The following is a 25,797-nucleotide window of genomic DNA, read 5'->3' on the forward strand; positions in this document are numbered from 1 at the left end:
TAAAAATAAACAAAAATGTCATTTTCCCCAAATAAAATAAAACAAAAAATTGGTAAAAAATATCGAGACATATTAAGTATCGCCGCGTCCGTATCTACCGGCTCTATAAACATATCACATAACCTAACTCCTCAGATGAACACCGTAAAAAAAAAAAAAAACTGTGCTAAATAAACAATTTTTTTGTCACCTTACATCATAAAAAGTACAACAGCAAGCAATCAAAAAGGCGTATGCCCACCAAAATAGTACTAATCTAATCGTCACCTCATCCCGCATATAATGAGCCGCTAACTCAGATAATCGCCCAAAAAAAAAAAAAAATGGCTCCGAATATGGAGAAACTAAAAAATCATTACTTTTGTTTTAAAAAAGCTGTTGTTGTGTAAAACTTACATAAATAAAAAAAAGTATACATATTAGGTATCGCCACGTCCGTATCGACCGGCTCTATAAAAATATCACATGACCTAACCCCTCAGATGAACACCGTAAAAAAAGCTATTTTTAATCACCTTACATCACAAAAAGTGTAATAGCAATAAATCAAAAAGTCACACGCACCTCAAAATAGTGCCAATCAAACCGTCAGCTCATCCCGCAAAAATCATACCCTACCCAAGATAATCGCCCAAAAACTGGAAAAACTATGGCTCTCAGACTATGGAAACACTAAAACATTATTTTTTTTGTTTCAAAAATAAAATCATTGTGTAAAACTTACATAAATAAAAAAAGTATACATATTAGGTATCTCCGCGTCCATAATAACTTTCTCTATAAAATATAACCTGACCTAACTAGAGTTGAGCGGACAACTGGATGTTCGGGTTCGAGAAGTTCGGCCGAACTTCCCGGAAATGTTCGGGTTCGGGATCCGAACCCGATCCGAACTTAGACCCGAACCCCATTGAAGTCAATGGGGACCCGAACTTTTCGGCACTAAAAAGGCTGTAAAACAGCCCAGGAAAGGGCTAGAGGGCTGCAAAAGGCAGCAACATATAGGTAAATCCCATGCAAACAAATGTGGATAGGGACATGAATTAAAATAAAAATAAAATAAATAAAAATTAACCAATATCAATTGGAGAGAGGTCCCATAGCAGAGAATCTGGCTTCACGTCACCAACCACTGGAACAGTCCATTCTCAGATATTTAGGCCCCGGCACCCAGGCAGAGGAGAGAGGTCCCGTAACAGAGAATCTGGCTTCATGTCAGCAGAGAATCAGTCTGCATGTCATAGCAGAGAATCAGGCTTCACGTCAGCCACCACTGCAACAGTCCATTGGCATATATTTAGGCCCAGTACCCAGGCAGAGGAGAGAGGTCCCGTAACAGAGGATCTGGCTTCATGTCAGCAGAGAATCAGTTTGCATGTCATAGCAGAGAATCAGGCTTCACGTCAGCCACCACTGCAACAGTCCATTATCATATATTTAGGCCCAGCACCCAGGCAGAGGAGAGAGGTCCCGTAACAGAGAATCTGGCTTCATGTCAGCAGAGAATCAGTCTGCATGTCATAGCAGAAAATCAAGCTTCACGTCAGCCACCACTGCAACAGTCCATTGTCATATATTTAGGCACAGCACACAGGCAGAGGAGAGAGGTCCCGTAACATAGAATCTGTCTTCATGTCAGCAGAGAATCAGTCTGCATGTCATAGCAGAGAATCAGGCTTCACGTCAGCCACCACTGCAACAGTCCATTGGCATATATTTAGGCCCAGCACCCAGGCAGAGGAGAGAGGTCCCGTAACAGAGAATCTGGCTTCATGTCAGCAGAGAATCAGTCTGCATGTCATAGCAGAGAATCAGGCTTCACGTCAGCCACCACTGCAACAGTCCATTGGCATATATTTAGGCCCAGCACCCAGGCAGAGGAGAGAGGTCCCGTAACAGATAATCTGGCTTCATGTCAGCAGAGAATCAGTCTGCATGTCATAGCAGAGAATCAGGCTTCACGTCAGCCACCACTGCAACAGTCCATTGTCATATATTTAGGCCCAGCACACAGGCAGAGGAGAGAGGTCCCGTAACAGAGAATCTGTGTTCATGTCAGTAGAGAATCAGTCTGCATGTCATAGCAGAGAATCAGGCTTCACGTCAGCCACCACTGCAACAGTCCATTGGCATATATTTAGGCCCAGCACCCAGGCAGAGGAGAGAGGTCCCGTAACAGAGGATCTGGCTTCATGTCAGCAGAGAATTAGTCTGCATGTCATAGCAGAGAATCAGGCTTCACGTCAGCCACCACTGCAACAGTCCATTGTCATATATTTAGGCCCAGCACCCAGGCAGAGGAGAGAGGTCCCGTAACAGAGAATCTGGCTTCATGTCAGCAGAGAATCAGTCTGCATGTCATAGCAGAGAATCAGGCTTCACGTCAGCCACCACTGCAACAGTCCATTGTCATATATTTAGGCCCAGCACCCAGGCAGAGGAGAGAGGTCCCGTAACAGAGAATCTGGCTTCATGTCAGCAGAGAATCAGTCTGCATGTCATAGCAGAGAATCAGGCTTCACGTCAGCCACCACTGCAACAGTCCATTGGCATATATTTAGGCCCAGCACCCAGGCAGAGGAGAGAGGTCCCGTAACAGAGGATCTGGCTTCATGTCAGCAGAGAATTAGTCTGCATGTCATAGCAGAGAATCAGGCTTCACGTCAGCCACCACTGCAACAGTCCATTGTCATATATTTTGGCCCAGCACCCAGGCAGAGGAGAGCGGTCCCGTAACAGAGGATCTGGCTTCATGTCAGCAAAGAATCAGTCTGCATGTCATAGCAGAGAATCAGGCTTCACGTCACCCAACATTGGAACAGTCCATTGGCATATATTTAGGCCCAGGCACCCAGGCAGAGGAGAGAGGTCCCGTAACAGAGAATCTGGCTTCATGTCAGCAGATAATTAGTCTGCATGTCATAGCAGAGAATCAAAAAAGATTGGAATGGCACTCCGTTATATGAGGGGATAGATCCCAAAAATGGAGGTGCTCTGTGGAGAGGCTGTTAATGCCACTAATATATAATACGTAAATCCACGGCACACTCAACCATTGTTTAGTTTGCAAAAGAATATCGTATTTTTATTGTGTCCAACACCAACAAGATTTAGTATCAGAGAAAACTGAAAAAGCAGGGCCAACGTTTCGGTCCTAACCGGACCTTGGTCACGGCCTGTGGGCAATACAGAGAGATATATGGATACCATCAATAGGTTGTTGGAGTACAATCATCAAACACTGAATAGTAATCAGGAAAAACAAAGAAAAATAACAATCCACATAATAAGAAAAAATCATAACTAGGACAGCTGAATATATATATTTGGTGGTGGGGAAAAAAGAGCCCAGGGCGAGGGCTGGCCATGAGATCAAAAATCCGCTTAAGGTAATAAAGAGTATCGATATGGATACTAAAAAGTTATTAATGACACCAGGGTCAAAATAGTCCTATGAATATAGGCAACTATATATATAATGTGAATATAATCAAAAAATGCGCAAATAGGGGTCATACATGACTAGCTATCGGCCATGGAGCTCAAGTAGTCCACCACCAAAATATATATGAAATCCATCATAAGTACAGATTGAGGCTTCTAATGCATATCCTATCAGTAGAGCAAGGTAATATAACAAAGGAGTTTGCATATATTAGACATTCGAATTGCAGTCCAAGATCAAGGTAGAAACAATGGTCAAATATCTTACCAATGTGCTTCAGGAGCTGTGTGTAATCGTTGGTGGTATAGTCTGAACTGACAATGTGTTGCTCGTTTATAGTGAGCTAACACGTGGAAAGCGGCGTCTGACATCATCGCGCCGCGTCATCAGATCGCGTCGACTATGTGTGGAACGCAGAGCGCATAAGTAATGCGTCATCACTAGGCATCTAGTGTTGCCTAGACGCGCGAGTCAGTAGATAGCGCATGCGTGGAAATGAATAGTGATCTCATCTAAGGGAATACACATAGCTCCAAGACACCGGGCAACAGAGTAAATAGCGGCATATGAATATATAGAATAACAGTGTAGATAACGGAATAAACATTATCATCAGATGTAGAAGAACTTTGGCAGTGATTTAAGTAAAAATATGATCAGAATTGGCAAATAGTCGAGTTGTTCGTTTTCCATAGGATAAATCATTATTCGTCTTGTATCTTGGGATATTGTGTTATGTACCATCGTCAAATTGAATTCCGGATCACAGTTCTTCTAAATCACTATAGATGTCTATACCTAAGTATCAGCGCGTCTGGGACCTGGTCTGCATTGACGGTATCTCTGTTTCGGTTTGAGTGTCGTCCCCTCCGTATCCTCTTTGTTTTCGGCGGGATCGATTCCCGCGCCGGTTGAAAAAACGTTGTCTGCGGTTATTTGGTCTTTCGCTGCCCGAAGAGGAAGATGACACTCAAACCGAAACAGAGATACCGTCAATGCAGACCAGGTCCCAGACGCGCTGATACTTAGGTATAGACATCTATAGTGATTTAGAAGAACTGTGATCCGGAATTCAATTTGACGATGGTACATAACACAATATCCCAAGATACAAGACGAATAATGATTTATCCTATGGAAAACGAACAACTCGACTATTTGCCAATTCTGATCATATTTTTACTTAAATCACTGCCAAAGTTCTTCTACATCTGATGATAATGTTTATTCCGTTATCTACACTGTTATTCTATATATTCATATGCCGCTATTTACTCTGTTGCCCGGTGTCTTGGAGCTATGTGTATTCCCTTAGATGAGATCACTATTCATTTCCACGCATGCGCTATCTACTGACTCGCGCGTCTAGGCAACACTAGATGCCTAGTGATGACGCATTACTTATGCGCTCTGCGTTCCACACATAGTCGACGCGATCTGATGACGCGGCGCGATGATGTCAGACGCCGCTTTCCACGTGTTAGCTCACTATAAACGAGCAACACATTGTCAGTTCAGACTATACCACCAACGATTACACACAGCTCCTGAAGCACATTGGTAAGATATTTGACCATTGTTTCTACCTTGATCTTGGACTGCAATTCGAATGTCTAATATATGCAAACTCCTTTGTTATATTACCTTGCTCTACTGATAGGATATGCATTAGAAGCCTCAATCTGTACTTATGATGGATTTCATATATATTTTGGTGGTGGACTACTTGAGCTCCATGGCCGATAGCTAGTCATGTATGACCCCTATTTGCGCATTTTTTGATTATATTCACATTATATATATAGTTGCCTATATTCATAGGACTATTTTGACCCTGGTGTCATTAATAACTTTTTAGTATCCATATCGATACTCTTTATTGCCTTAAGCGGATTTTTGATCTCATGGCCAGCCCTCGCCCTGGGCTCTTTTTTCCCCACCACCAAATATATATATTCAGCTGTCCTAGTTATGATTTTTTCTTATTATGTGGATTGTTATTTTTCTTTGTTTTTCCTGATTACTATTCAGTGTTTGATGATTGTACTCCAACAACCTATTGATGGTATCCATATATCTCTCTGTATTGCCCACAGGCCGTGACCAAGGTCCGGTTAGGACCGAAACGTTGGCCCTGCTTTTTCAGTTTTCTCTGATACTAAATCTTGTTGGTGTTGGACACAATAAAAATACGATATTCTTTTGCAAACTAAACAATGGTTGAGTGTGCCGTGGATTTACGTATTATATAGCAGAGAATCAGGCTTCACGTCAGCCAACATTGGAACAGTCCATTGGCATATATTTAGGCCCCGGCACCCAGACAGAGGAGAGGTTCATTAAACTTTGGGTAGCCTCGCAATATAATGGTAAAATGAAAATAAAAATAGGATTGAATGAGGAAGTGCCCTGGAGTACAATAATATATGGTTAAGGGGAGGTAGTTAATGTCTAATCTGCACAAGGGATGGACAGGTCCTGTGGGATCCATGCCTGGTTCATTTTTATGAACGTCAACTTGTCCACATTGGCTGTAGAGAGGCGGCTGCGTTTGTCTGTAATGACGCCCCCTGCCGTGCTGAATACACGTTCAGACAAAACGCTGGCCGCCGGGCAGGCCAGCACCTCCAAGGCATAAAAGGCTAGCTCTGGCCACGTGGACAATTTAGAGACCCAGAAGTTGAATGGGGCCGAACCATCAGTCAGTACGTGGAGGGGTGTGCACACGTACTGTTCCACCATGTTAGTGAAATGTTGCCTCCTGCTAACACGTTGCGTATCAGGTGGTGGTGCAGTTAGCTGTGGCGTGTTGACAAAATTTTTCCACATCTCTGCCATGCTAACCCTGCCCTCAGAGGAGCTGGCCGTGACACAGCTGCCTTGGTGACCTCTTGCTCCTCCTCTGCCTTGGCCTTGGGCTTCCACTTGTTCCCCTGTGACATTTGGGAATGCTCTCAGTAGCGCGTCTACCAACGTGCGCTTGTACTCGCGCATCTTTCTATCACAATCCAGTGCAGGAAGTAAGGTGGGCACATTGTCTTTGTACCGTGGATCCAGCAGGGTGGCAACCCAGTAGTCCGCACACGTTAAAATGTGGGCAACTCTGCTGTCGTTGCGCAGGCACTGCAGCATGTAGTCGCTCATGTGAGCCAGGCTGCCCAGGGGTAAGGACAAGCTGTCCTCTGTGGGAGGCGTATTGTCATCGTCCTGCCTTTCCCCCCAGTCACGCACCAGTGATGGGCCCGAGCTGCATTGGGTGCCACCCCGCTGTGACCATGCTTCATCCTCATCCTCCTCCACCTCCTCCTCATCCTCGGCCTCCTCGTCCTCCAGTAGTGGGCCCTGGCTGGCCACATTTGTACCTGGCCTCTGCTGTTGCAAAAAACCTCCCTCTGAGTCACTTCGAAGAGACTGGCCTGAAAGTGCTAAAAATGACCCCTCTTCCTCCTCCTCCTCCTCCTGGGCCACCTCCTCTTCCATCATCGCCCTAAGTGCTTTCTCAAGGAGACATAGAAGTGGTATTGTAACACTGATAATGGCGTCATCGCCACTGGCCATGTTTGTGGAGTACTCGAAACAGCGCAACAGGGCACACAGGTCTCGCATGGAGGCCCAGTCATTGGTGGTGAAGTGGTGCTGTTCCGTAGTGCGACTGACCCGTGCGTGCTGCAGCTGAAACTCCACTATGGCCTGCTGCTGCTCGCACAGTCTGTCCAGCATGTGCAAGGTGGAGTTCCACCTGGTGGGCACGTCGCATATGAGGCGGTGAACGGGAAGGCCGAAGTTACGCTGTAGCGCAGACAGGTTAGCAGCAACCGGATGTGAACGCCGGAAGCGCGAACAGACGGCCTGCACTTTATGCAGCAGCTCTGACATGTCGGGGTAGTTGTGAATGAACTTCTGCACCACCAAATTCAGCACATGCGCCAGGCAAGGGATGTGCGTCAAACCAGCTAGTCCCAGAGCTGCAACGAGATTTCGCCCATTATCGCACACCACCAGGCCGGGCTTGAGGCTCACCGGCAGCAACCACTCGTCGGTCTGTTGTTCTATACCCCGCCACAACTCCTGTGCGGTGTGGGGCCTGTCCCCCAAACATATGAGTTTCAGAATGGCCTGCTGACGTTTACCCCGGGCTGTGTGTCATGGAACCATGAACCAGACGTACAACAAGAGATAAGTGGAAATAAGAAGGCTTTATTGGAAATCAAGCTGTAAGGCAAAAGTCCAAGCGGATGGCTAAACCGAAGCAGGGTCTTGTGAAGCCAGAAGTCAGGAACCAGAAGGGTAGTCAGACAAAGCCTGGCATCAGGAACCAGCAGGGTAGTCAGACTAAGCCTGGATCAGGAACCAGCAGGGTAGTCAGACGAAGCCAGGATCAGGAACCAGAAGCAGCAGCAGTCTTAGAAGCATGTGAACACAGGAGGACCAAGCAGGGAACTGAAGCCACAGACCTCCTATATATATGAGCTAGGCATCCAGCTCCTCCCAGTGGGAAGGAGAAGCCGCAGGGTAGGAGGCTACAAGAAACCCAGAAACCAAGATGGCCGCCAGCACATGTCAAACGAAGGAGAACAGCAAGAAGGTAAGACCATGACAGTACCTCCCCCTCAAGGGCCCCTCCTCCGCGGAGTAAAGAACGGTTTCTGAGTGAAGCGTGCGTGGAAGGCTCGGAGCAAGGCAGGAGCATGGACATCTGCGGAGGGAACCCAGGAACGCTCCTCTGGACCATAACCACGCCAATGGACCAAAAACTGCACCCGACCGCGGACCAGGCGTGAGTCCAGGATATTGCTCACCTCATACTCCTCACGATTGCCCACTTGGACCGGACGAGGCCGAGGGACCGAGGAAGTGAAACGATTACACACCAGTGGCTTCAACAGGGAGACATGAAACACGTTGGAGATCCGCATGCCAGGAGGAAGCGCGAGGGCATAGGCTACCGGGTTTACCCTGCGAAGCACTCGGAAGGGACCAACAAATCGAGGCGCCAGCTTGGGAGTGGGCACTCGAAGGTTGAGGTTGCGGGTGGACAACCATACGCGGTCTCCGACCTGGTAGGAAGGAGCGGGCGCTCGTCTGCGATCAGCCTGGAGTCTCTGGCGCTGCGCAGAGACCTCAAGGGACCTCTGGATCTGTACCCAAGAAGCACGTAGGACGGAAAGGTGATCCTCCACAGCCGGAATATCCTGGGGAGAGAATACCTCCGGTAACACGGCAGGTTGGAACCCATAATTGGCCATGAAGGGAGACGTCCCAGAGGAAGAGTTCACCGCCGTGTTCCTGGCAAACTCAGCCCAAGGCAGGAGTTCAACCCAATTGTCTTGGTGATCGGAGACATAGCAACGAAGGAATTGCTCCAAGGCCTGATTGGATCGTTCTGCGGCCCCATTGGACTGAGGGTGGTAGGCCGAGGAGAAAGAGAGATGAATCCCCAACTGGGAGCAAAAGGCGCGCCAGAACCTGGACACAAACTGACTCCCCCGATCCGACACCATCTCCTTGGGCAAACCGTGCAACCGGAAGACCTCCCTGGCAAAAATCGAGGCCAACCCTTGTGCAGAGGGTAACTTCTTGAGAGGAACACAGTGGCACATTTTGGAAAACCGATCCACAATCATGAGAATGACCGTATGGCCTCGGGATGCAGGGAGGTCCACAATGAAATCCATCCCCAGGTGTGACCATGGACGCTCCCCGGTGGCTATGGGTTGCAAAAGGCCCAACGGAAGGTGCCGAGGGGACTTACTCTGGGCACAAACGGAGCATGCCGCTACATATGCGGCGATGTCGGAACGTAGAGAAGGCCACCAGAACAGACGTGAAACAGCCCAGGACAGCTGATTCTTTCCAGGATGCCCCGCGGCCTTGGAGTTATGGTAGGTTCGCAACAACCGAGTGCGCAACTCCTCAGGCACAAAACATCTGCCGTTGGGTCTCCCAGAGGGAGCACCAGATTGAGCCGCCAAAATCTGCTCACCCAGGGGAGAGGTCAGGCTGGTGCGAATAGCGGCCAGGATCTGATTCGGAGGTATGACCGAAGTCGGAATCGACTCCTCCCCGGACAGCTCGGAGTACTGCCGTGATAAGGCATCCGCTCTGATGTTCTTGGAACCGGGTAGGTAGGAGACCACGTAATTAAAACGTGACAAGAACAGAGCCCATCTGGCCTGACGTGGTGACAATCTCTTGGCCTCAGAGAGGTAGGTCAGATTCTTGTGGTCCGTCAGGATGAGAACCGGAACCACCGAGCCCTCGAGCAAGTGCCTCCATTCTTTAAGGGCCTGCACGATGGCCAATAACTCCCTGTCACCAATCTGATAGTTGCACTCCGCGGAAGACAGTTTCCGGGAGTAAAACCCACAAGGAAGCAGAGGACCCTCTGGTGTTCTACGCTGAGACAGGAGGGCGCCTACTCCCGTCTCAGACGCGTCCACCTCGAGGACAAAAGGCAACCCAGGGTTGGGATGCGACAGAATCGGAGCCGACACAAAGGCGGACTTTAGAGCCTCAAAAGCTCGGATGGCCTCGAGCGGCCAGACCTGGGGATTACTGCCCTTCCTGGTCAGATCCGTGAGAGGCTTGGCTAGCATGGAAAAGTCCCTGATGAACTTCCGATAATAATTGGCGAAGCCCAAAAAGCGCTGCAGGGCACGAAGCCCACTGGGCTGGGGCCACTGTAAGACAGCCGAAACCTTCTCAGGATCCATGGAGAACCCCTCAGCGGAAATGATGTAACCTAAGAAGGTTACCTGGGATCGGTGAAATTCGCATTTCTCAAGCTTACCGAACAGCTTGTTCTCTCGTAAGCGTTGCAACACTCGTCTGACATCCAGAATGTGGGCCTCCATGGATTCAGAATATACCAAGATGTCATCCAAATAGACCACCACACACTGCTGCAACAGGTCACGGAAAACATCGTTGATGAATTCCTGGAAGACTGCGGGCGCATTGCACAACCCAAAGGGCATAACCAAGGATTCATAATGACCGGTCCTAGTGTTAAACGCGGTCTTCCACTCATCGCCCGCCTTGATCCTTACCAGGTTATATGCCGCCCTCAGGTCGAGTTTGGTAAAGACCGTGGCCCCTTTGAGGCGATCGAACAGCTCGGAAATCAAGGGTATCGGGTAAGCGTTCTTGATCGTGATGCGATTGAGACCCCTGTAGTCGATGCAAGGCCTCAACTCACCGCCCTTCTTTTTCACAAAGAAAAATCCAGCCCCTGCCGGGGACGAGGATTTGCGAATGTGTCCGCGTGAAAGCGCCTCCCTCACGTACTCCTCCATGGCCTCATTCTCCGCTACCGACAGTGGATAGACCTTGCCACGAGGAGGAACGGCACCAGATTGTAACTCTATGGCACAATCGTATGGGCGGTGCGGAGGTAGGGCAACCGCACGCACCTTATCGAATACATCCCGGTACTCCTCGTATTCAGGAGGCAACAGAGAGTCCGAGGAAGTACACAGCAACTTGACAGGCCCATGGATGCAACTAGCCCCACACTGCGGTGACCACGAGAGGATCTCGGCCGATCTCCAATCGAAAGTCGGATTATGCTTCTGGAGCCAGGGGTACCCCAAGACCATCGAGTAGTGTGGAGACGAAATAACCTGGAGACAGACCGACTCTCTGTGAACGGCACCAATGGCCATCCCCACTGGAAGGGTCTCCTGAGTCACGTGTGGCGGCAGAAGGGGTCTGCCGTCTATCGCCTCAAGAGCCAGTGGGGAACCTCGAGGCTGCAGAGGAATGGAATTGGCGGCAGCGAACACACTATCAATGAACAAACCACCAGCACCAGAGTCCACCAACGCCTGGGTCGTCACCGAGCCCCCGACCCAGGAGAGGACAACAGTAATCAGTGGTTTGTCAACACGGGAAACCGGGGACGAGGAGACTCCACCCAAGATCTGCCCCCGACAGGATCTCAGGTGCGAGCGTTTCCCGGACGGTTCGGGCATGCCAACCGAAAATGCCCACCGAGACCACAGTACATGCATCGGCCCTCGCGTCTCCGGAGTACCCTCTCCCCCTCGGACAGGCGAGCAAACCCCAGCTGCATGGGTTCACCCCCAGACAAGTCATCCCCAGGAGGCGTGGGAGGAGAGGGAGGCACGGGTGGGACAGCAAACGTAGGCGCCAATCTGTTAGAAGACCTCCGCAGGCTCTCCTTAAAGGAAGGTCTCTCCCTGAGTCTGGTGTCAATCAAAATCAGGAAAGAAATAAGGGACTCGAGCTCCACTGGTAGGTCCTTAGCTGCAACCTCATCCTTCAAGGCATCCGAGAGACCATGAGAGAAAGCAGCGACCAGAGCCTCATTATTCCAGCCCACCTCTGCTGCCAGGGTACGAAACTCAATGGCGTATTCAGCTACGGATCGTGAACCCTGTCTGATGGACATAAGGAGCTTCGCAGCAGAGGCAGCACGAGCCGGCACATCGAATACCTTCCGAAGAGAAGCAACAAAACCGGAAAACTCGGCAACCACCGGATTGTTGTTCTCCCATAAAGGGCTGGCCCAGGCCAAGGCCTTGTCCGAGAGCAGCGAGATCAAGAAGCCCACCTTTGATCTCTCAGTAGGAAAGGCATGTGGCAGCAACTCGAAATAAATGCCCACCTGGTTAAGGAAACCTCGGCACTGAGTTGGCTCTCCCCCAAAGCGCTGTGGAAGGGGGGCAGAACCGGTCATACCCCGAAACACCGCAGGCGCAGCAACAGGTGTCGGGGTAGACTCTGGCGCAACAACCGGAGCGGCAGTAGGAGCGGGCCCAGGAGCGACAACTGACCCATCGGCAACTGAAGCGAAATGAGCCGTGCGTTCAAGCAGGGTTTGCAACGCCACAGCGAACCGACCCAACAGGTGATCCTGCTGATCAAGTCTGGCAACCAGCGTAGGTAGCGAGGATGGCCCTGTACCGTCAGAATTCATGGCTTGGTCCTAATGTCATGGAACCATGAACCAGACGTACAACAAGAGATAAGTGGAAATAAGAAGGCTTTATTGGAAATCAAGCTGTAAGGCAAAAGTCCAAGCGGATGGCTAAACCGAAGCAGGGTCTTGCAAAGCCAGAAGTCAGGAACCAGAAGGGTAGTCAGACGAAGCCTGGATCAGGAACCAGCAGGGTAGTCAGACGAAGCCAGGATCAGGAACCAGAAGCAGCAGCAGTCTTAGAAGCATGTGAACACAGGAGGACCAAGCAGGGAACTGAAGCCACAGACCTCCTATATATATGAGCTAGGCATCCAGCTCCTCCCAGTGGAAAGGAGAAGCCGCAGGGTGGGAGGCTACAAGAAACCCAGAAACCAAGATGGCCGCCAGCACATGTCAAACGAAGGAGAACAGCAAGAAGGTAAGACCATGACACTGTGCTGAAGTTGGTGGTGAAGGTGTGTGGCTGACTGGATGAGCAGGTGGAAGAAGAGGAGGAGGAAGCCGAGTAGGAGGAGGTGGCAACAGGAGGCAAAGAATGTTGCCCTGTGATCCTTGGCGGCGGAAGGACGTGCGCCAAACAGCTCTCCGCCTGGGGCCCAGCTGCCACTACATTTACCCAGTGTGCAGTTAGGGAGATATAGCGTCCCTGGCCGTGCTTACTGGTCCACGTATCTGTGGTTAGGTGGACCTTGCCACAGATGGCGTTGCGTAGTGCACACTTGATTTTATCGGATACTTGGTTGTGCAGGGAAGGCATGGCTCTCTTGGAGAAGTAGTGGCGGCTGGGAACAACATACTGTGGGACAGCAAGCGACATGAGCTGTTTGAAGCTGTCTGTGTCCACCAGCCTAAATGACAGCATTTCATAGGCCAGTAGTTTAGAAATGCTGGCATTCAGGGCCAGGGATCGAGGGTGGCTAGGTGGGAATTTGCGCTTTCTCTCAAATGTTTGTGAGATGGAGAGCTGAACGCTGCCGTGTGACATGGTTGAGATGCTTGGTGACGGAGGTGGTGGTGGTGTTGGTGGTACATCCCCTGTTTGCTGGGCGGCAGGTGCCAACGTTCCTCCAGAGGCGGAGGAAGAGGCCGAGGCGGTAGCAGCAGAAGAGGCCGAGGCGGCAGCAGCAGAAGAGGTAGCAGGGGGAGCCTGAGTGACTTCCTTGGTTTTAAGGTGTTTACTCCACTGCAGTTCATGCTTTGCATGCAGGTGCCTGGTCATGCAGGTTGTGCTAAGGTTCAGAACGTTAATGCCTCGCTTCAGGCTCTGATGGCACAGCGTGCAAACCACTCGGGTCTTGTCGTCAGCACATTGTTTGAAGAAGTGCCATGCCAGGGAACTCCTTAAAGCTGCCTTTGGGGTGCTCGGTCCCAGATGGCGGCGGTCAGTAGCAGGCGGAGTCTCTTGGCGGCGGGTGTTCTGCTTTTGCCCATTGCTCCCTCTTTTGCTATGCTGTTGGCTCAATCTCACCACTGCCTCTTCCTCCGAACTGTGAAAGTCAGTGGCACGACCTTCATTCCATGTGGGATTTAGGACCTCATCGTCCCCTGCATCGTCTTCCACCCAGTCTTGATCCCTGACCTCCTGTTCAGTCTGCACACTGCAGAAAGACGCAGCAGTTGGCACCTGTGTTTCGTCATCATCAGAGACATGCTGAGGTGGTATTCCCATGTCCTCATCATCAGGAAACATAAGTGGTTGTGCGTCAGTGCATTCTATGTCTTCCACAGCTGGGGAAGGGCTGGGTGGATGCCCTTGGGAAACCCTGCCAGCGGAGTCTTCAAACAGCATAAGAGACTGCTGCATAACTTGAGGCTCAGACAGTTTCCCTGGTATGCATGGGGGTGATGTGACAGACTGATGGGCTTGGTTTTCAGGCGCCATCTGTGCGCTTTCTGCAGAAGACTGGGTGGAAGATAATGTGAACGTGCTGGATCCACTTTCGGCCACCCAATTGACTAATGCCTGTACCTGCTCAGGCCTTACCATCCTTAGAACGGCATTGGGCCCCACCAAATATTGCTGTAAATTATGGCGGCTACTGGGACCTGAGGTAGTTGGTACACTAGGACGTGTGGCTGTGGCAGAACGGCCACGTTCTCTCCCAGCACCAGAGGGTCCACTAACACCACCACGACCATGTCCGCGTCCGTGTCCTTTACTAGATGTTTTCCTCATTGTTATCGTTCACTACAACAACAAAAATATTATTTGGCCCAATGTATTGAATTCAAATTCAGGCCTTTTTTTACAGACACGTAATACTATCTGGCTATCTATTTAGGTACCGTATTACACTAATACAGGCACATCAGTAACCACAGATTTAGCTGAATATAAATTTGAGGCCTAGTATTTAGGCGCTGGGTGACAGGTATAGGTTTACTGACAGAATTAGACTTGGAAATGCACAGTAGCGTGTGTGTGAAGTTATTCAGAATGACCCTATGTGCACCTTGATTATTATATACCCTTTTAGGGATAGATTTCAAATAGCTCTGATACAGCAGAAACCACTAAATTAGGAAATTGCTAAATTGGGAATTGTATTTCAACCCAGAACAAAAAATTTGCTTTGACGGACACTAAATAACTTGCCCAGCCACAACAGTACAGCAGTAACGACAGATTTAGCTGGATATAAATTTGAGGCCTAGTATTTAGGCGCTGGGTGACAGGTATAGGTTTACTGACAGAATTAGACTTGGAAATGCACAGTAGCGTGTGTGAAGTTATTCAGAATGACCCTATGTGCACCTTGAATCTGATATACCCTTTTAGGGATAAATTTAAAGTAGGCCTGATACAGCAGAAATCACTAAATTAGGAAATTGCTAAATTGGGAATTGTATTTCAACCCAGAACAAAAACTGTGCTTTGACGGACACTAAATAACTTGACCAGCCACACCAGTAACGACAGATTTAGCTGGATATAAACTTGAGGCCTAGTATTTAGGCGCTGGGTGACAGGTATACGTTTACTGACAGAATTAGACTGGGATATGGCCAAAAAATAACCACACTATTGATGGTTAAATGCACTTTGTGTGACAGCTTGACCAACCTCACTACTGAGGGTTAAATGCACTTGGTGACAGGCGCAGCTTGCCCCTGATGTAGTATATGGCCAAAAAATAAACAGACTATTGCTGGTTAAATGCACTTGGTGTGACAGCTTCACCCTGATGTAGGATTTAGCCAAAAAACAACCACACCATTGAGGGTTAAATGCACTTGGTGACAGCTTGCCCCTGATGTAGTATATGGCCAAAATATAAACAGACTATTGCTGGTTAAATGCACTTGGTGTGACAGCTTCACCCTGATGTTGGATTTAGCCAAAAAACAACCACACCATTGAGGGTTAAATGCACTTGGTGACAGGCGCAGCTTGCCCCTGATGTAGTATATGGCCAAAAAATAAACAGACTATTGCTGGTTAAATGCACTTGGTGTGACAGCTTCACCCTGATGTAGGATTTAGCCAAAAAACAACCACACCATTGAGGGTTAAATGCACTTGGTTGCAGCTTGTGCTGGCGCAAAACAAGACACAAAATGGCCGCCGATCACCCCAGAAAAAAGTGACTGAAAAACGCTCTGGGCAGCCTAAAAACAGTGAGCAATTCAATAGCAGCAGTTCAATCATCCACAGCTGCAGATCGATCACTGGATGGAGTCTTTTGAAGGAGTTAATCAGCCTAATCTTGCCCTACTGTCGCAGCTGCAACCTCTCCCTACGCTAATCATAGCAGAGTGACGGGCGGCGCTATGTGACTCCAGCTTAAATAGAGGCTGGGTCACATGGTGCTCTGGCCAATCACAGCCATGCCAATAGTAGGCATGGCTGTGACGGCCTCTTGGGGCAAGTAGTATGACGCTTGTTGATTGGCTGCTTTGCAGCCTTTCAAAAAGCGCCAAGAAAGCGACGAACACCGAACCCGAACCCAGACTTTTACGAAAATGTCCGGGTTCGGGTCCGTGTCATGGACATCCCAAAATTCGGTACGAACCCGATCTATACAGTTCGGGTTCGCTCATCCCTAGACCTAACCCCTCAGGTGAATACCGTAAAAAAAAATTAACTGTGTAAAAAAAGCAATTTTTGGTCACCTTGCATCACAAAAAGTGTAATAGCAAGCGATCAAAAAGTCACACGCATCTCAAAATAGTGCAAATCAAACCGTCATCTTATCACGCAAAAATCCTACCCTACCCAAGATAATCGCCCAAAAACTGAAAAAACTATTGCTCTCAGACTATGGAAACACGAAAACATGATTTTTGGGGTTTCAAAAATGAAATCATTGTGTAAAACTTACATAAATAAAAAGTATACATATTAGGTATCGCCGCGTCTGTGACAACCTGGTCTATAAAAATACCACATGATCTAACCTCTCAGATGAATGTTGTAAATAACAAAAAATAAAAACGGTGCCAAAACAGCTATTTCTTGTTACCTTGCCTCACAAAAAGTGTAATATAGAGCAACCAAAAATCATATGTACCCTAAAATAGTACCAACAAAACTGCCACCCTATCCCGTAGTTTCTAAAATGGGGTAACTTTTTTGGAGTTTCTACTCTAGGGGTGCATCAGGGGGGCTTCAAATGGGGCATGGTGTCAAAAAAACCAGTCCAGCAAAATCTGCCTTTCAAAAGCCGCATGGGATTTCTTTCCTTCTGCGCCCTGCCGTGTGCCCGTACAGCGGTTTACGACCACATATGGGGTGTTTCTGTAAACTGCAGAATCAGAGCCATAGATATTGAGTTTGGTTTGGCTGTTAACCCTTGTTTGTAATTAGGAAGAAATTATTAAAATGGAAAAGCTGCCAAAAAAGTGAAATTTTGAAATCGTATCTCTATTTTCCATTAATTCTTGTGGAACACCTAAAGGGTTAACAAAGTTTGTAAAATCAGTTTTGAATACCTTGAGGGGTGTTTTTCTAGAGTGGGGTCATTTCTGGGTGGTTTCTATTATGTAAGCCTCACAAAGTGACTTCAGATCTGAACTGGTCCTTGAAAAGTAGGTTTTTGGAAATTTCTGAAAAATTTTAAGATTTGCTTCTAAACTTCTAAGCCTTGTAACATCCCCAAAAAATAAAATGTCATTCCCAAAATGATCCAAACATGAAGTAGACATATGAGGAATGTAAAGTAATAACTTTTTTTGTAGGTATTACTATGTATTATAGAAGTAGAGAAATTTAAACTTGGAAATTTGCAAATTCTTTCCAAATTTTTGGCAAATTTTGTATTTTTTTATAAATAAAAATGAATGTTTTTTACTACAATTTACCAGTGTCATGAAGTAAAATATGTAGCAAAAAAAACAATCTCAGAATGGCCTGGATAAATCAAAGCGTTTTAAAGTTATTCACACATAAAGTGACACTGGTCAGATTTGCTAAATATGGCCTGGTCCTTAAGGTGAAAATGAGCCCGGTCCTTAAGGAGTTAAATAAATTATTATTTCATTCATAATAATATTAATGCAGCTTTACTTTCTAACAGATGTGTGAACTGCATACTTTTTTTTTATACATTTCTAATATAAACAGGCTATAATGACTCATGCATAAATTTATCTAGTAATAATACTAGACAACTACTGATGAACGAATTGATTGTAAATTAATCGATAGTTGAATTTGACTAGAATTTTCCAAACATTCTAGTCAATTCCAATTCTGAATATTTGGCAGTTCCATTCCAGCAAATACTACAGTGCAGTTTGGTTTCAAAGAGATTGTTTGTTTGTTAGCATCCGAAGCCTTGTACTGTATGTCGCTGTCACTTTAAGATTACTAATGCCAGCTTGGTGTTAAAGAGCTTGAAAGGAGTTGCATACAGTGCTAGGAGACCACATAATGCCATCCATAACCTTTCATGGCAATTAAAGGACTTTTCAATTCAGGTCACATTTATTTAGACCTGAATTGAATTAAATCTTAATCAAGTTTCAAGAAATGTTCTCCTTACTGTAACAATCAATCTTGCAAGCAAGAAAAATAAATACAATTTTCAGTGCAGATCTATATATATATATATATATATATATATATATATATATATACATATATAACAAGAAAAATGAGCGGCACTCCAAGTGATAAAGTGATGAATCCTTTATTCACACCAGTGGTGCAACGTTTCGGCTCTGATCGCGAGCCTTCCTCAAGCTTGAGGAAGGCTCGCGATCAGAGCCGAAACGTTGCACCACTGGTGTGAATAAAGGATTCATCACTTTATCACTTGGAGTGCCGCTCATTTTTCTTGTTATTTTCAATAGGGAAATCATTCCATTCCCTCTGAGGCGTGCACCCGCTTTTTCCTTGTTGAGCCAGTGCCGCCTTTTTTCCTCATATATATATATATATATATATATATATATATATATATATAGAAAACAAAAAATATGATATACAAAAAATCCTCTCATAACATACTAATCATTTTATAATTTTTTAGGTTAATATGATTACAGTCATAAGAAAATTTATATACATTTTATGTTTTTTTTATTGATGGAGCTACATAAGGTTTTCTTGATTGTTTTGTTTATTTTTATATGTAAAATGAGGAAAAGGGGTCCCTTAGGGGAATTTGCAATTGTCAGATTTCTTCTAACACAGACTGCAAAGGTTTAGGGCCAGGAAAACACAGTCCGATGTGAGCCACATCTCACGTGGCGACTGTGGCTCCCCTGACCCGAACTAACTGTATCATAGTAATTAAAAGTTTATATCATAGTCATTTCAGTTTGTATCTGATCCTTGGGCTATTGCAGTGTTCTCACATGATGACTTGAGTACACTGCAATAGCTCTACAATCGGATATACACTGACTCTATTATAAATTACTATGATGCAGTCAGTTCGGGTCAGGGGAGATGCGGGTCACAGAGGACTGTGTTTCCCAAGCCGATCACGGTCATGTGCATGAGCTCTTACCATTGCAGTCTATGAAAAAGTTGTTGTGTCCCTACTTTCTCAAGGCTCCTGGTGTAGAGCGCTGTTAGGTAACTGGGAGCAGTCCCCTCCTAGTAAATATTCCTAGAAGTGCCCTAGGTGCAATGGACCATGGCATCTGAGGGGTTAAATATCTGATCACAAACACTGCCATAGGTTATCTGCAACTCAAATGCTGGCTATGGTGCCAATGAACTCCTTAGCTGTGCCAAGTCTCAATTTTGCTTTACATGTATGGTAGATGTAAGGAAGTGGTTAAAATGGATGTCTGAAGAAGCCTAAGGGCCATTTATCTTCTTTAGCTACAGAAGTAAATCAGTGTATTGGAATTCATGAATTCTATGCTTGCGTACATGCAGATCTCTCTTGCTATCTGCCTGTATAATTCTGCTACTGAGTATACTGAAACATCATAAATCATTATAAGAAAATTTGCCTTATCTCTGAGCGATTTAAAAGTAAGGAAAATGATTTCAAATTTCTGTATTTATTAATCCCTTTTTTGTGTTTCAGGAACATGGTTTGCTGCCAGTTTTAAAATCCAGAGAAGAAGGAGAACGTGATATAGATCACGAGCTTGGTCTACCATGAAAATACTGCAATGTTCCTCTCAGAAAATGTTTGTTACCACATATATTTTATATATGATGGATATGAAATAAAATATGTTGATGTTACTTCTGGGATCTTTTTGTTGCATTATATCTTGCAGACTAATAGGCATCTATCAGGAAATAACTAGATGTTCACGATAATTGCCTGATCGTTGGGGAGATGAGAGCTACATTTACATGCAACAATCACTTCCGTTATATAGTGAGATACAGATTTATTGTTTCTGCGCAGCAGATCTGTCATGGCTAAGGATGGGGAAAACCCTCAGCTGTGCGATGCCAACAGATGTTACTGGGTGCTCGGCCAGAACAACAAAATTAGGGAGCAGGTCACCTCGTATTGTGTCCCTAATTTGACCCTGACTCCTAATTGCATGAGCCAACCCTGATGGTAGGAGGGCTCATACACCGCAACCTAATAGTCCCTGCTAGCCCTCAGGGTAGCCCTGGACTAGGAGCTGGGTAGACAACCTGTTCCTCCTGAACGTGGAGAAACAGGAGTCTAAAGTGGCCAAGCTACATAGAAAAGGGAGACATGAACAACGTATGGCAATGGCAGGTAAATGTAACAAGTACAACACCTACCTGCCACAAACACAAAGCCTGGAACCCATGTGCAAGTGCTGCTGTCCACAACAACACAAACGGACACAGCACACACCACACATCACACAGGAACCGAGGACCATAAGTTGCAAAGAATAAATACCAAACAAACATCTTCATAACATCATGTAACATAAACCTATGACCACAAGGGTGTCCCCCACTGGCAGATGGTATAACACAGGAGGATGACTCCAGCTAACCATGGCTGAAGTACCTCTCAGACTACTGATCTAAACTGAGGCTTTATAGCCCATGTAGCCACACCCACACACAGACACACCCAGTGCACACACACTAGGAAGGAAGTTAACCCTTCCACCACAAGGCAAGGGAAGACGGCCACATAAAGGGGAAGTACACACATAAACACACACTTCACCTGTTGCCACGGGCAACGGCATGCATGGCAACCATGTCCTGGGGATCAGCCAGAAGGCCGAGACACTGCCACCACATGCATACAACACCAAACATAGTCACGGGCAACCAAGTGAAGGAAAATGTCACTACACACTCCATAATCCGTGACAAGATCTCTGTTTATATGGGCCGATCTGCTGCAGAGAAATAAACATTTTAGGTGACTACCAATGAATAATATTTTGCTCTTTTGTGGAGTGATTGCTGACTCCTTTTAGGCCTCATGCACACGACCGTTGTGTGCACCAGTGGCCGTTGTTCCGTTTTCTGTGATTTTCTGCGGACCCATTGACTTTCAATGGGTCCGTTGAAAACTCGGAAAATGCACCGTTTGTCATCCGCCTCCGTGATCCGTGTATCCTGTCCATCAAAAAAATATGACCTGTCCTATTTTTTGGACGGACAACGGTTCACGGACCCATTCAAGTCAATGGGTCCGTGAAAGAACACGGATGCACACAAGATTGGCATCCGTGTCCGTGGCCGTAGGTTACTTTCATACAGACGGATCCGAAGATCCGTCTGCATAAAAGCTTTTTCAGAGCTGAGTTTTCACTTCGTGAAAACTCAGATCCAACAGTATATTCTAACACAGAGGCGTTCCCATAGTGATGGGGACGCTTCTAGTTAGAATATACAACGAACTGTGTACATGACTGCCCCCTGCTGCCTGGCAGCACCGGATCTCTTACAGGGGGCTGTGATCCGTACAATTAACCCCTCAGGTGCCGCAACTGAAGGGGTTAATTGTGCGTATCATAGCCCCCTGTAAGAGATCCGGGGCTGCCAGGCAGCAGGGGGCAGACCCCCCTCCCTCCCCAGTTTAAATTTCATTGGTGGCCAGTGCGGCCCCCCCTCCCTCCCTCTATTGTATTAATAACATTGGTGGCCAGTGTGCGGCCTCCCCCCCCCCCCCCTTCCTCCCTCTCTTGTAATAAGAACATTGGTGGCAGTGTGCGGCCTCCCCCGGCCCCCCTCCCTCCCTCTATTGTAATAAGAACATTGGTGGCAGCAGTGTGCGGCCTCCCCCGGCCACCCCTCCCTCCCTCTATTGTAATAAGAACATTGGTGGCAGTGTGCGGCCTCCCCCGCCCCCCCCGATCATTGGTGGCAGCGGAGTTCCGGGGGAGGCCGCACACTGCCACCAATGTTCTTATTACAATAGAGGGAAGGAGGGGGGGCCGGGGGAGGCCGCACACTGCCACCAATGTTCTTATTACAATAGAGGGAGGGAGGGGGGTCGGGGGAGGCCGCACACTGGCCACCAATGTTATTAATACAATAGAGGGAGGGAGGGGGGGCCGCACTGGCCACCAATGAAATTTAAACTGGGGAGGGAGGGGGGTCTGCCCCCTGCTGCCTGGCAGCCCTGATCTCTTACAGGGGGCTATGATACGCACAATTAACCCCTTCAGGTGTGGCACCTGAGGGGTTAATTGTGCTGATCACGGCCCCCTGTAAGAGATCGGGTGCTGCCAGGCAGCAGGGGGCAGTCATGTACACAGTTTGTAGTATATTCTAACTAGAAGCGTCCCCATCACCATGGGAACGCCTCTGTGTTAGAATATACTGTCGGATATGAGTTTTCACTATGTAATTCATATCTGACAGTATATTCTAACATAGAGGCGTTCCCATGGTGATGGGGACGCTTCAAGTTAAAATATACCATCGGATTGGAGAAAACTCAGATCCAATGGTATAAAAGGGACTCCAGACTTTACATTGAAAGTCAATGGGGACGGATCCGTTTGCAATTGCACCATATTGTGTCAACGTCAAACGGATCCGTCCCCATTGACTTGCATTATAATTCAGGACGGATCCGTTTGGCTCCGCACGGCCAGGCGGACACCAAAACGACTTTTTTTTCATGTCCGTGGATCCTCCAAAAATCAAGGAAGACCCACGGACGAAAAAACGGTCACGGATCACGGACCACCGGAACCCCGTTTTGCGGACAGTGAAAAAATACTGTCGTGTGCATGAGGCCTTACACAGTACATTTATCAGACAACAGCAGTTCAGTAAATACTCATCCCCAATAATTGGCCACATTGTTGGTCTGTGTAAAAGGACCATAAGCTGTGTAAGCTGAAAGACTGTGCTACACTTAATCTACTAACAGCCGCATTAAATTTGAAAAAAAAAATGCACTTTTTTTTTTTTTTTTATACGTCTGAAGCAAATCTTGTTGGCACGCAACTCAGTGGACACAATAGAATTTTTAACCTTTTAGTGACAATTAATTTTAACTTTTAGGACCAGTAACAATTTCCCCCTTCATGTTCCAGCAGTCATAACTTTTAAATTATTTTTCTACTAATTTTTATTTATTTTTTGTGGTATCAGTTGCAGTTTTTTTAGGAACCATTTTGATATATATAGTAAATTAAATAACTTTTATTACTTTAGTTTTAGAGAGAAAGATAAAAAAAACATACATTTTACATTATTTTCTGGAATTAATTTGCGTCATTTACTGTGTGGTATAGATACATTTATGTGGGTAACTGCAGTGATGATAATGCCACATTTCTATATTTTGCTTTACTATTGTTCCCTTCTTCCTGCAGGCTGTCAGCTCCCCAACTGCCCCCCTTCCTCTTCCAGACTGAAGGGGAGGAGGCTGCTGCTTTTGCTACTCATACATATGGACGATATCACTGTTAGAAATTGCAATTCAGTGAATGCAGCTGAAAGTGAAAGTAAAAGCAAGTTTTACAGCTTTTTTAACCGACTTGATTTTTAACAGCAATATTTCCAGCTTATGTTGTGCTAATGCTGTCATTTAGCTGCCACCAATCAGGAGATATGAGCAGCCAAAGCAGACCCCCCTCCTCCTTCTGCCTTGCTGTGATCAGGCAGAACAGTGCTTTTCCCACAGCCCAAACTGGACTCGGGCAAAACTGTTAGGTGGTTAAAGGGATTTTCTGATATTTTAATTCTGATGACCTATCTTCAGTATAGGTAATCAGAATCTGATCAGTGGGGGTCTGACACCCAGGACCGCTAATCAGTGGTTTGAGAAGGTATTGGTGCTTCTGCAAGCTATTTCGGCCTTTACTCAGCTTTTCCTGGGCTGGTGACATCATGTTCATCGTTCACGTGGCCTGTGAGTAGCTCAGCTCCATTCAAGTGAATGGGGATGAGCTGCACTACCAAGCACAGTCGCTAGAGGAAAAGTCATCATAAATAAAATATCAGAAAACCCTTTTAATGTTAAAACTGAATCCATACATTGAGCCAGTAGGTAATGTTTGGAGATTTTAAAGGGGTTTTCCAAGGATTTTAGACTGATGACCTATCCTCACGATAGTTCATTAATATTTTATCACTGGCATGCAGGATCCTGGTTGATCATCTGTTTGAGGAGGCGCAGCATACCAAGCACAGTGCGGTCCATTGTATAGTTGCTGTGCTTGGTATTGCAGCTCAGCCTCATTCACTTGAATGGGACTGAGTTTAACAGTCAATGAATGTGGATCCACTGTACCAACCAACCAGTTTGGCATTGAACTAGACCTAAGCAGGTTATCCTAGTGGTCTCCTAGTGTTCACCTTTTAATCCCTATACAGGGATGTATCCTTTGCTGCAGGGTAGCCACTCTATTCTGTTATATCTTGGAATAGTCCTGGTGTATTTGTCAGCTAATCCAAGAGGGTCAGAGACACTAATGCAAAGCACTAAGGGATCAGGCAATACTAGTGGTCAGGAAACCGGCAGAGGTCAGAGCAGACAGAGTCCGTGCAAATCTTTAAAACAAGTCTGAAGTCAGGGAAAGCAACAATTAAGCAATATGGTAGACAGGCAAAGGTCAGGGCAGGCAGCAGAGTTCTACAAACTGCCAGAGGTCCAGTACACAAGCAAACGGAAAGCAAACCTTCAGTTGTAAACTAGCAAAATAGAAACCTAAAGTTCAGATAGCTCTGCGTTAAGAAAGGCACTGTAAGTACCCAGAGGTGTTACGCCATTGGATGGCAGAGATTGGAGCAATTGTGCACTGGACCTTTAAAAGCCAGGAAGCATGCACGCATGCCCTACAGGGGACAGGAAGAGGCCTTGCAGCCTGACACAGGACTTTGGCGGCTGTGGCCTCCAACAAAGGACACAAGACTTCAGCAGCTATCACCGCTGCTGCAAGGAAGAGGATACTCTGCTGGGACTGGGCAAAAGCTTGGTGAGTGATGCAGCACCCACCCCCAATAGCAGTATTGCACTGGGCATGGAGCACTGTCATAACATTGAGCTGCACCTAGGTCATGTGAGCGATGAACGTGACACTCACCGGCCTCTTCAAACAGCTGATCGTTGGGGTACAAGAAGACCCCCGCTGATTAAATACTGATGGCCTAAGGGTTGTATTAAACACCTGAAAATCTCTTTTAACTTTGAGCTCTACAATATTCAGTTCTGGACTACAATACAGACTGTAATTCAGGATAAATAAAACAGATTTTTATACATAGATAAACTGCAAATTGTGGTCAACAGAGAACAGACACTTCAAGCTATTGATTAGAATTAGTGATGAGCGAAGTTATGAAAAATTAGATTTGGCTGCTTTGCCAAATTTCACAAAGAAATACGATTCGTGATTAATTACTTCACCACAACGCATATTCCTTTGTATGTAGGGGGGCGCTATGGCCCCATAATTGAACCCCTTAGATGCCGGTTTAATCGCTGATCGAAGCATCTGAGATTAAAATTAAGGCCTTTCAAAGGTTAATCCGGTTAAAAAAATATACTCACTTTATCCATTTGCTTGCAAAGAGGCTGGCTTGATT

General features: G+C 46.6%; 1 protein-coding gene across 1 annotated transcript in view; it reads left to right on the forward strand.

Annotated features, from left to right (window-relative positions):
* The window catches only part of GC (GC vitamin D binding protein), a 319,714-nt gene extending 299,674 nt beyond the window's left edge, over positions 1–20,040 (forward strand). Inside the window, exon 13 of the mRNA XM_044303019.1 lies at positions 19,877–20,040. The gene's annotated coding sequence lies outside the window, so the exon portion shown is untranslated. The remainder of the gene's footprint in view (positions 1–19,876) is intronic.
* Positions 20,041–25,797: the final 5,757 nt, after the last annotated feature.

This window comes from Bufo gargarizans, chromosome 1 (genome assembly GCF_014858855.1).
Source record: "Bufo gargarizans isolate SCDJY-AF-19 chromosome 1, ASM1485885v1, whole genome shotgun sequence".
Classification (NCBI taxonomy): Eukaryota; Metazoa; Chordata; class Amphibia; order Anura; family Bufonidae; genus Bufo; species Bufo gargarizans.